This window comes from Lemur catta, chromosome 1, assembly GCF_020740605.2.
Source record: "Lemur catta isolate mLemCat1 chromosome 1, mLemCat1.pri, whole genome shotgun sequence".
NCBI classification, from domain to species: domain Eukaryota; kingdom Metazoa; phylum Chordata; class Mammalia; order Primates; family Lemuridae; genus Lemur; species Lemur catta.
Genome location: NC_059128.1, coordinates 139154252 through 139165259, shown reverse-complemented (window position 1 = coordinate 139165259; position 11008 = coordinate 139154252). Strand labels below are relative to the sequence as shown.

The 11008-nt window shown below is 42.2% G+C and overlaps 1 pseudogene; it reads right to left on the bottom strand.

Moving 5' to 3' along the window:
• Nucleotides 1-1904: 1904 nt before the first annotated feature.
• LOC123642269 lies at nt 1905-5372 on the bottom strand (annotated as a pseudogene).
• Nucleotides 5373-11008: the final 5636 nt, after the last annotated feature.

Genomic DNA, 11008 nt, shown 5'->3' with positions numbered 1-11008 from the left:
AGCCCTTTTGTAACTGATACTCCTATGAAGTAGATATTGATAGGCAGAGTGTATTTTTTTCATTGTTCAGAGCTGTTTCATCTTAATTAGTGTAGATAAAAGCCTAATGAAGCAGAGGGTTAGAAGACTGAACCCAACATGCTGTGTTTATAGCATACTCTCTACTAACAGTGCCCTACTTAGAAACCTTGCCATCTTTCCTGGTGCTCTTTTTCTCTCTATTAGACCCAGCAAGAAAGTTGACTACCTAAGAGCTTGCTTTTGCAACTCTCAGGATTTTGATATTCCCATGGCATACAGAGCTGCCAAGAAAGCAAATGGAAATTAAGAAGACAAAAACAAACTCCAGAAAACTCTACGCTCGGATCCCTGCAAATGTCTTCCGTAAGCTCCCTTAGGTGTACCTGAGCACCACCGGCTTTGTTGTGAAATGGTCCCAATTTTTTTCTGTGAGTTCCAGAGAAGAGAGCCTGCACTTACCCAAGGGATGGAATATCGTTCCCAGGAAGAACCTTTAAAGGGATTAAGGTTGCTCTGAGCTTATTTAAATTTTATCTCCTTTATAAAAATTTCTCTGACTACCTGAGGATGCTGTTCCAGTTCTCTGAATCCCTAAAATCTTTAGGATGTATCGCACATTCTGATTTTTAGCTTACATTCCTAAGTACGATTTTATGCTTGCTGTCTAACCTTGCCTTTCCCCAAGAAAGGATTGGCTTTGCTCTGGGGTGGTGGCTCCCAGTTCTTGGTGCTACAGAGTGCCCAGCACACTGGACGTGGGGCAGGCAGGGTCTTTGCAAATATGGGTTTGCTTGACTTAAGAGAAATGATCTAATTATTGTCCTCAAGCCAACACTTTTATGTTTAAAGAAAATAAAGCCATTTTTAATGTCCACAGAGTAATAAACAAAAGGAGTTTGGCATACATTCAAGCAGGAGAGATTCTCTCAGTCAGACCCAGAATATATGCAAAAGCCTTCTGCAGTTGTGGATACTGTGAATAGGAACGCATTGTCCCACGGGGTGCTGGTGACTAATGGGATATTAACTGCAGGTGTCCTAGGTAGGTCGGGGGCTACTTCCTGACTCTGTTTGATACAGACCTACCTAAATCACAGGGTAGTAGTAGAAAGTAAGCAATAAAATGCTTATAAAATACAATAAATCCAGGAAATGTTTTTATAAACAACCAGCTCTTTGCTATTATTTCTATACATTTTACTTTTATACATTTTGTAAATCCTGCAATACATTGTGGTTTTTTTAAAATTATTTTTGCTTTAACTAGATGAATTATCTTTTAATAGTGCTAAAATGTTACAAGGTCGCCCCTGAGAGACAAGACATCTTAGATCTTAGAGAAAAATAACCCCAGAAGGAATTTTTTATTCCTTTATTTTCTTTTCTGTTTTTTTTATAGTTTAATGTATTTTAATAGCAAACTTACAGGAACAGTACAGAAGACAGACAACATTAAAAACATGTACTTGCATGTAGGCAACCCAGTTAGAAAAGTATAGTGAATGGATAGAATCTACTATGTGATAAAAATGCTACAAACACCATTTAGTTGCCGTCAATAAGAAATTTACTTGTTTTAAAAAAATCCCAATGCTGGCATTGTCCAGAAAAATTTAACAGGTTCATTTATAATTGTTATAAAGTTGAACTGCTGAAACTTGTTCACTGAAACATTTGACTTGCATTAATGCTTCACCTCCCCGCATTCATATTAAAAATTCACACACAATTGAAAATGGAAAAACCGCCAATACCTGATTTCTGACCCCTATTTTTCCACTTGCAATCATGTACTTAGGTACCTTTTGACCCCATAGGAGGGAAAAAATCTAACGTTCAGAACTACCAATAACACAAAGAAGAGAATTTTTTTTTTTTTTTTAAGAATGAAATGTTTTCCCATCATAGTGGATTCTTAAGCACGTTCTCCATGCATGTGGCGTGCTAGCTGGATGTCTTTGGGCATAATTGTTACACGTTTGGCATGCATAGCACACAGATAGGGGTCTTCAAAGAGGCCAACCAGATAGGCCTCACTTGCCTCCTGCAATGCACCACTAGCTGCGCTCTGGAAGCGCAGATCTGTTTTGAAGTCCAGAGCCATTTCTCACACCAGACGCTGGAAAGGAAGTTTGCGAATCACAAGTCCAGTGGACTTCTGAGAACATCTAATTTCACGGAGTGCCACTGTAGCAGGCCTTTAGCCATGAGGTTTCCTCACCCCGCCAGTAGAAGGCGCACTCTTGCGAACGGCTTTTGTAGCCAGTTGCTTCCGGGGTGCTTTACGACCGGTCGATTTGCGGCAGTCTGGGTCGGTTTGCGGCAGTCTGCTTTGTAGGTGCCATGGCAGAAAGACCTCCTTCCTTACCCCCTTCTCCTTCGGCCGGAGCTCGGCGAGCCAGGGGCGGCGGGGCCGCGGCTGTGAATCTTTATTTTCCAATTGAGCGATAATTTACCTGCAGTGAGAAGCTTGGTAAGTCTTGACAACTGCGTATACTCAGGTAACTCACACACCTATCTCTATATAGAAATTCTCCAACAATCCAGAAAATTCTTTCGTTCTCCTTCCCAGCCAATCCTCTCTCCCCAGAAGTAACCACTTTTCTGATTTGTTACCGCAAATTAGTTTTGCCTGTTCTTAGAATTCATGCAGAGGGAACCACGCAGCCAGAAGTCTTCAGTGCCGGCTTCTCACGCGCTGTGTTTTTGAGATTGATCCGTGTCGTCTCACGGAGCAGCGGCTCATTCCTCTTTAATGCTGGATAATATTTTATTGTGTGACCACACCACTTAGTTCACCCGTTCTCAGGGGGACACACTCTCGCACTGCTTCTAGTTCTTGCTGTTGTTGACAGTGGTGGTATTATTTGAATACAACTGCGATGAACATTTGTATATAAGGATTTTTCTGGGTATACGAGGGCTGTCCATAAAATATCCAGCCATGTAATATGAAAAATAGAGACATTTATTAAAGAAGGTACAAGATACAGGAAACATTGTACATAGGACAATGATACCTCAGTTCTCTTCACAGCGTAATGCAAAATTTGATGCAGATTCATCATCAAATGCAGATTCACTCACTCATTTTGAACTCGATGGCCACACAGTACACGCGATCATCAATGGCATCCAGTGCCCCACTGATTAGCACAGTGACATTGTCATTGTTCGCACATAAGAATTACATTTCACTTTCTTTGGCTGCCAGGTTACATTGATGTCATGCAAACCGTTCTCATTATATAAACAATGGCTGGATACTTTCCGGACAGACCTCATAGGTTTTTGTTTTCTTGGATAAACACCTGGGAACAGAACTGCTGGGTCCTAAGTAGATGGCTGATCATCTTTTTAAGAAAGTGTAAATAGTTTTCGAAAGAAGTTGTACCATTTTTCACACCCACCAGCAACATATGAGATCTAGTTGTCCCACATCTGGGCCAACATTGGGTGTTGTCATTCTTTTTCCTTTTAGCCATTCTGTAGGTGGGTACTGGTATCTCACCGTGGACTTAATTTGCCATTCCTTGGTAAGTCATGATACTGGACACATTTTCATGTGTTTATTGGACTTTGCATATCTTCTTTTGTAAAATGTCTGTTCAAATCTTTGCCTATCTTTTTGAAATTAGGATCTTGCTGGCTATCGAGCTGTAGTTCTTTCATATTTGGAATATGAGTCTTTTGTCAAGTATATGTCTGGCAAATCCCCAGGGGTTTTAGACTTGCTCAAGAATAGCTTTTTAGCCTGCTAGAGGAACTGCTGCCTAGAACATTCCCATCTCCACCATCACACTCTGTCTAAGGCTAGGGGTCTCGGTGAAAGTGACACAAAGCAGGGCTTACCTGGGAATGCCTGTCCAGATACTGTAACTGTCTGGCTGTTGCTGGAATGTAAGAGGACCCCAGTGTACAAGCAAAGGAGGAGTTTGCAAAGCTCTTGAGTCTACAAGAAGGTGCAGCTGCTACTGTCTCAATGTCCTTGCTCTGAAAGCTGCCTCACAAACTTGTCCCTCACACCAGCTTACCCCTCCGCCCCATATTATTTCTCATAGAAAAGTTGCCACATTCTATTATCTTATCACCAAGGACACTTTGTTTCTCCTGGCTTGGCCTTGAACTAGTCTTTTCTTTCAGAATAACTCTACCAGATTCAAATTTTCAAAGGATGTTGCCCAAAGGAAATTGAAAAGGCAGTTCAAACACTTGAAAGCAAATGTTCTCTGGGTGAGAAATATCCTTCCCTAAAGTAACCTCAAGATTCCTTCTTTAGACTTTACTAACCTCTCCTGCCCTTTGGAGCAACTGTACAAGTTCAGGCTTAGGATGTTCTTCTCTGGCCCCAGCTCATTCTCCCTTCTGTGTCGGTAGCTGGGCTGCATGTGGTGACATTAGGTTCTTCCACCCCCAATTCTGCTACATTAGCATCAGCTCTGGGTGTCTGTAATTTGGCCATGAGAACAAGATGCCAAATATAAATATGCCTTCAGAAATCCAGCTGCCTGACCACCCTCTCCCACTTGATCATTGGTCCACAGGCTTCTTCCTCTACCTAAGATTTTCAATTGCTCAGACAATTAAGACCATATTTATTAAAGAGGTCTGCAGCGTCTAGATTCAAGTTGCTGTTTTCTAAACAGTGGCTACTGAACAAGCAGCTGTGCTTGCTTGGAACTGACTGCACCGCACATTTCCCATTCTATTCATTAAGGGGTGAATCACGCGTTTATTAATTGAAGCACACCCCCTGACGTGTGATCGTATTATTAGCCCCATCTGAGAGTAAAGGGAACTGACAGTTTAAGTGAAAGGGCATCATAGAAATGCCTCCGGTTTGCATTAGTCTCTGCACTTTCACTTGCATGACCTCATTTGGTTTGCACAGACACCCCACTAGCTAGGTGAGGTCTTTCCTCTATCACAGCAGATCAGGAGACGAGGAAGGGTTCCGGGCTAAGTGATTCGCCCAAGGTCCCACAGAAATTCAGTTATGAAGCAGAAACCAGAATGCTGGCCTCCCGCTTCCTGGCTCACCCCCACATGCTCTTAAATTATGGTGAGTCATTGGGATGGCAAGACGGGAACAGAGTTTGGACCGAAGACAAGAAGGCGCCGACATGCAATAAAAAGATGTCAAGCCAAGGACACTTCCCAAGAAGGGGATGGGGACTGCACGGAGGCCCTTCCTGACCGAAGGCACGTCTGTCACTGCTGAAGCACAGCTCCCAGCTCCAGGGCTTCTGCACCCCAAATAGATCAGGGCTTGGAGTCTCTGGCTCGGGCTTTCCATCCACAGACAGCCTAGAAGCTTCCCTCGTAGGAAGCTGCTCTCCACGATTCCACATCCTCCCTCCTGCTTCTTCTCTCCTTCCTGCCTATTGAGTGCACCTAGTGGAGCTCATCCTGAGAACTCACTGGAATGCAAAGTGGCTTCGCACGAGTTGCTCCCTTTGGGAAATGCACGCCTGTCTTGTTGCCACTGTGCCTGTGCCGACCCCGGTTTTCATCTAGCGGCTGTGCCCTTTGCTCAAAAGAAGAGAATAGAAGAGGGAGAGCTGGGTGGTGTTTCTTTTCTTTCTTTCTTTCCCCCCCCCCCCAAATGCATTTTTCAAGCACTTACAGAAAAACTATTTCTCTAGAGAGGGAGAAGGGTGATTATTAAGAGGAAGAAAGAGGTACTCCAGGAGCAAGTCCAAACATGTCCTGCAGGAACTTGGCTCGGCATTTCCCCTCATTTGCACCAGGGAAAAGAAAATGCCAAAGGTGGCTTCAAGGTCAGAGACGAATAGCCCTCTTCCCCCCTGCTTTGAATGAGATGTTTGCAGCTCCACTTGTCTGTGGATCATCACTGCAAAAGGAAAATTGACATTTAAAACAGACGTGAAAGGAATAACATCTTGAGAGAAGCCCAACTGATAGGGCAGTTTCAGGAATGAAGATACAAACAGCAAGAGGATCTCCATAGTAACAATAATATTGATAAGGATAATTATTGTGAGAGTAGCCACTATATACTAGGTACTCTGCCATGTTGGAAAAAATATATACATATACACACACACATCACAACAACCCATTAAGACACAAATTGTAGGCATGAATATTCCTTTTTTACAGATTAAAACAAAAAACAGAAATAATTGCTCAAGCTCAGCAGAGCAAAATGACTTGTCCAAGCCCAAAGCTTGTAAACAGAGTAACTGGAGTTTGGGATTAAGTCCACCTGCCTCCCCAGGCCATATCCTTTGGTAAATGTTTACATCCTTCTTGCTGTGATCGAAAGGCTTATTACTGTAGTATTATAGTATCAGGGGACTGGTGTCCTGGAGGGAGGCTAAAATGGCTATGGCATCCCAAATGCAGCCACCCTATAATTTCAAATATTGAAGGATCAGAAACTCAGCTTCATCTCTTCATCCAAGGATGACAAAGGCCCCAGTGAGTTGATTTGCAAGAGCCAAGTTTATAAAACCTTGTTTTTCATACTGGGATGCTGACTGCTAAGTTTTAGCAAGGTGACTTCCCACTCTCTGACTGTGTTTAGATCAATTCCTTCGAATGATTAATCTAGCAGTTGGAGGTAGGTAGGATGGAACAAATACAAGGAGAAGGTGGGGAGACCAGCTTGGAGTAAAGGTAATGAGTACAAGAATTAGGATAATGGAGTTGGAAATAGGAAAGAGATATTGGTATTAGGCAGACCCTGCAGGTAAATAATCCCCCTGACTCAGCAGCTGTCTGACCTCGGGGAGAGAAAGAAAAGATTCAAAGACTTGAGGTTTCTAGCTCGGTGGCAAAAAGACAGGTGATTTCACTTTGGGGAAAAAACTACAACATGAAGTGAGTTTAGATTTGAACATGGGGACTTCAGAGTTCAAGTCCAAAAGTAGATGCTGATATAGCAACTAAAATTGTAGGATTAAGATAAAGATGTATTTTTTAGGGTTTTCCAGTTGTACTGCGAATACCTAGGGCACCTAGATTGAAATGTATTGATGGGAGGAATTATGACTATTAGTTTTCTGTGTCCTCCCAGTAACAGCCCCTTCCTGCTCTCCAGCCTCCGGGCCAGCCCCCTTCTCAGCATCCTGGACTCCTCTGGAACTTCAGGTCATGGAATTTTAACACGTTTTGGCCGGTTGATGTAGGAAAGCGTATTTGCTGTGAGCCCTTTCTTCTCAGCTCCAGAGAGGCATTGCCTGTCATGTATAGGAATGCTGCCTTTCTTTTAGGGAGAATGCTTCCCTACTCAGTTTAAAAACTAGCGCACCTATAGGCTTTTCTTTACACCCGTGTAACCAAGAAAAGAAAACCTAGAAGGGGAAGATGCAGCCAGCTGATGTGTTTGGTCGCTATTCCAGGGGCTGTCACTTTCGGCACAGCCGGGAGGAGAAAAGAGTTTCAAAATACCGTGGGAAGGGGGCCGGGAGGAGAAAAGAGTTTCAAAATACCGTGGGAAGGGGCGCTGCCTCCATTCCCACACTGGAGCTTCCAGACAACCTGGAAATGTCCGTAGGGCAGGCATCTTGCCATAGAGAGCATGAGTCAGTTTCCCTGAGGCTCAAAAGCCTTGTTTGGCCCATGCTCTCCTCTAATCCACTGGAGATTCCTAAGAGCAAGATCTCACCATAGCTTGAAACAATCAACTGAGTAGGTGTTTCTAGCTAGATGGAAACCAGGAAGCTTCTTTCTTAATGGCCATAATTTTTAAAGACCATCACTTAGTCCAAAATGCTCCCAGGACCTTCAAGCCTCTTATTCTTTTTCTGTTTGTAAAAGATTGCTGTAATAATTAACAATAATAATATCATTATATCTCATTTACAGTAGTTATCTAAGAACGGCGATAGTTCCCATTTAAGATTGCTTATTGTGTGCCAGACACTGCGCCAAGCACTTTACATTCATCATCAAATTTAACTTTCCCCACACTTTTCCATAATTATTTTAATTAGGTATTTTTAATCTCCATCATATTTACTGTTTCATAATCCTAGACTCTCAGAAGGGAAGGATATTTGGAGGTCATCCAGGCTAGACTCTGTCGTGAACTTGGCTGTGCATGTTATTTAAGAGTAGGCCTGTCTGAATTCCACTTCTTCTAGCCTCCTTCACACCTATGTGTCAGGAATATCTTGGACTCTATCTCTTGGAGCGTCTGCTACAGTTTGTACTTCCTGAACTGCCGAACAACACCTAATCCTGCATCCCAAAGCCCAGAAGATTCTGGGAGTCTTTTTTTGTCTACACAAAAAGCAAATTCATTTATCCCATATCTCATCCAGTGTGCACCAGAAACCATTTCTTTATTCTAAAGTTCCCCCAAGGAGCCAAGGACTCCCCCAGATTGTTTTGAATTAAAAGCAACCCTGTGAGCTCGTCTATGCACCCTCTTTGTCCCTACCTTGACAACACCATGAATTCTTGAAAGGTGTATCTTCTACTCCATTAATCTCTACCGTAAAAGAGTCAATACTAATCTAGCCCCTCAACAAATAGCCAGTGATGGCATTGAAAAGTAGACCACATGAAAGTATTCGAAATCTAGATTCAGAATCTCGTCCAAATTTTTAAGTAGGCCATTAAATAACGTAAGAGAAAAGAATTTGAAAATGCACATCACAAACGTGTGCTTAGAACAGATCTATAAATCTCATACCCATGGAGCTGGCCATTTTAGATTGTGCATTTGCGTGTAATCCAGGCGGACTTTTACCTACAAATTCTTTACCCATAGGCAGCTAGGTCTTGGCTTGTGTAACACGAGTAGGTAACCTGTGTGAAATGACTCACTGTCAGATGGCTTGAGTAGCCTCCTACCTCCACACGGGCTCCACCGTGGAATGCAAAGGACAAACCTACATGCCCATGAGCTAGGTGCCTTCCCTCGCAAGTCAGCACTCATAGAGGCTGCTGTGTTGTGCTTTTGCTCTTCTCTTGTGCTGAGTTGAATCAAGAATGGTCATAACCCATACCGTCCGTGAATTTCCATTTCTTGAGCATTAAAATTCAAAGAATCTTCTGGGCACTTCTTTTTTTTTTTTTTTTTTTACTGCTCAAATCTCTTGCAACATTTGTCAATTAAACCAAATTGTTCTACTTAGGACTCTGTCCTATTTCTTCGAGACTGCTGGAACTTAGGGGAGAGGTAACGAAAGAATGCTGTGACTAATTTTATGTTGGGTTCTGGTGTATTTTAATTGAAGAAATATGAAGTCCTATTACAGATTGCATATTCTCTGCTTGGAAACCACAAAGGCGTACACTACTATGCAAATCACAGTGGCTAGCGTTTATGTCTTAAAGCCGGCAACCTGCAAGAAGAATGGCCAAGGACCCAGGCCTTATTCTCCAAGAGGCATTAATTCTACGTCCTCAAGGAACATGAAGGTTGGGATTGACATTAAGAGTGTCCAGCTTTCTGGAAAAACCAGTCTCTGTGTTGAAACAGGATCCACCCATGCTTAGCTTATTTACATCTGAATTTTATTTTTTCAAGAATCCAAGATTAAACCACTTTTAAGGGCATTATTCAAATATTTTTCAATCTGTGGTGGTTTCCGTGTTTTTCATCTTCACTTTGCCCATTTTTTCCACTGCAGAACAAAGGGAGACTTGAAGAGAGACAGATGGGACCAACATGTGGAAGGTGGGGGCTGCTTTAAGATGACAGCTCTGGAGAAGGATAAAAATGGGCTCTCCACATTATGTTCATGGAACACCAAATATGAAGAAATCAAGCTGCTTTCGTGCTGAGACCCTTATGGTAGCTCATATTGCACTGGGAAAAAATGTTAACATTAATAGGTTACATAAGGAAAGTGTCCAAGATCAACACATTCAAGGCCATTATAAATACGAGCATATACATTCAGATATGCAGTGACACCATCAGCACAAACACAGGAAAAGAAAAAGTCCCATTTGCATGGCTGTGAGGTTTCTTCTGGTTGCCAGCAATTTCAAGAGTGTAATGAAATTTTCAAATTAACCGGGGACATTTTACTCAATTTTATCTCTCAATGCCTTTTTGTCACTTTTTCTTCAAGGTCTGTGCATTTTGCTGATTGAAATGCTCAAACATTTATTCATCTCAAAGGAACAGATCATCATTATGACTTTTTTTTTTTTTGAAAGAATAGTGTGAGAACTTTCTAATGTTCTTTTCTGTCTCTTTTCTCCACATACTTTCCCTCTTCATAACCCTTCACAACCCTTCACTTCCTTTATCTTCATACTCTCTCTTGAGGCCATTTTCCATTGCTTCTATGGGGAACTTTTCAATGTCTGGTCTTTAGAAGGAATCCCTCTTTAATCCTAAAGCATGCTACGGGGAATTAGCTTCCTAAAGTCAGAAATAAAATTCCACGTGCATGCCTGGGTCTGGGACAGGGTGCAGGAGAGGAAGCAATGTCAGTATATAATCTTAAAATTCAAATGCCGTTCAACAGCGCCATACCATCTGAACTAGCTGCAAACGGTAAATAAACCCAGCTTGTAACTTAATGATCCTTGTGTTTGTGTGTCTGCGAATACATTAAGAGCTCTCAAAGAAAAAATTGTGTAATCATAAATAAAAGATCCCGGTGAATCACAGGCAGCCACACAGAAACAAGGCACAGTTTTCCCGATCTGTCTGTGTGAATACTAACTTGGGTTCTTCACCCTTTTGGTTTGCCGTGGCAGCTTGAAACCTGCTCTAGATGCAGGAGCACAGGGAGACAGGTTCGGGGGTCCTCATTCCATATTTTCTGCCCCGCAAAAATCATCTGCTTTACTTGGAATTGATTTCAAAACCAGATTCATGCGGCGCCTGCTATACCACAATAAACAAATAAATTAGCTGCGGCGATATGGAAATTTACATGACTCAGTGTACTTAAAAACTGTTAACTGTGAATTTATTAATTGAAAACCACAGGACAATAATCAGCATGTCCTTCAGTGGGGAAAAAAAAAATGAATCTCTTGTTAAAGTGTA